Consider the following 1,416-nt stretch of genomic DNA (forward strand, 5'->3'; position numbering starts at 1 on the left):
TAATGAAGCAAATAAAGGAAAAGGGAGAAGGAGAGGGGGAGAGAGATAGACGGAAGAAGGAAGGAAGGAAGGAAAGAAAAGAAGAAGACAGAAAGATAAGAGAGAGAGAGAAAAGTAGTTTATCAATAAAAAGTTAGAAGCTTCTGAAATCTCTATAAAATGGCTAAATGTGGTCCACATGTGACTTTAAGGACCAGTTTGAGAGAGCGTTTTTAATGGACATTTTTTCACTATGGATGATGGCACATTGCATTGCATCTGCAGAGTCCTTTCTTTTTGCATACATAGTGTTAAGGAATGTCCTGAAAACATCCAATTCCTTCAAAAGGTAAGAACTCACAGAGGGTTTAAAACCATTTTGTGAAAAGAAGTAAATGCTTACAATATAATTGACAGATCTGGGGCAAAATAAACTGAAAATAATGCCTTGTTCTAACTTTTACAGTGGTTGTGATCAATTTATTAATCAGAAATTAGAATAAGGAAATTTAGCTCAAATGCGAAATGTAACCCCTATATTTATGTCAGTAAATAATTATAGGAATCAAAAAGATCTTAAAAAGTCATCTGCTACAGTTCTTATCCTTAGGCAAGACAACTTCCAACCTAAAACAGAGCTATTTTAAGTAACTAAAATTGAAAAGTACCTCTCTATATGTAAAATAAATTAGAGCACTATGAGAAGATATTTTGGTCTGTGTATTAAGGGTAATTTGAGAGCATGTAAAGATTGCTTTATAACTCTAATATTAAGGAAATCAATTGCTCTCTTTTTTTGTCTAAACATAACTTCTTTTTTAATTTAAAACTGACCCAGATCCAGATTTCACCAATCTAAATTTTACATTTTCCTTTAGATATAATGAATGTTCTCACTAATAAGATCATTGCTTTGGATTTTTAAACAAATATATAGAGATGCAGCAATCATAGGAAGAATCATTAAGCATTCCCAACTAAATCATTGGATTCTATCTCATATACAAACTAGCTCAGTAGCTAGGTTAAGTGGCAAATTAATGTGCTTTAGAATCAAGGTAGAAATTATTTAATGCCATATGAACTGGGTACTTGGACTCAGCAAGTAGACTGTGCATGAAGTTTATAAATTTTGCTGTATGCAGTTGTTGAAAAAAATACTGCTCACCATGTCAGAAAATACCTTACAGTGTTAGCTGATTATATGGCTATTTACATAACTAGGTTTTCTGTTTTAAAGCAGTTGTCATAATCTTAATTGTCACTGAATAATATAAAGCAGGACCCAAAAGTTTTAATCTTAATAAAAATTTCCTAAGCAAGAGAAAGGCTTAACAGTGTCAAATTAGCTTTAATTCTGTTTATAACATGGTACTTAATTGAATTACATTAGAGTTGCTAACGGAGAAGGCAATGGCACCCCACTCCAGCGCTCTT

At 32.3% G+C, this 1,416-nt stretch overlaps 1 protein-coding gene across 1 annotated transcript in view; it reads left to right on the forward strand.

The window, feature by feature from the left end:
- NRK (Nik related kinase) overlaps positions 1-1,416 on the forward strand; it is a gene marked incomplete at its 5' end in the record, with an annotated part of 36,870 nt that overhangs the window by 30,627 nt on the left and 4,827 nt on the right. The gene's annotated exons all lie outside the window — the stretch shown is intronic.

Source organism: Bison bison, unplaced genomic scaffold (assembly GCF_000754665.1).
Source record: "Bison bison bison isolate TAMUID 2011002044 unplaced genomic scaffold, Bison_UMD1.0 scf7180017855067, whole genome shotgun sequence".
Classification (NCBI taxonomy): Eukaryota; Metazoa; Chordata; class Mammalia; order Artiodactyla; family Bovidae; genus Bison; species Bison bison.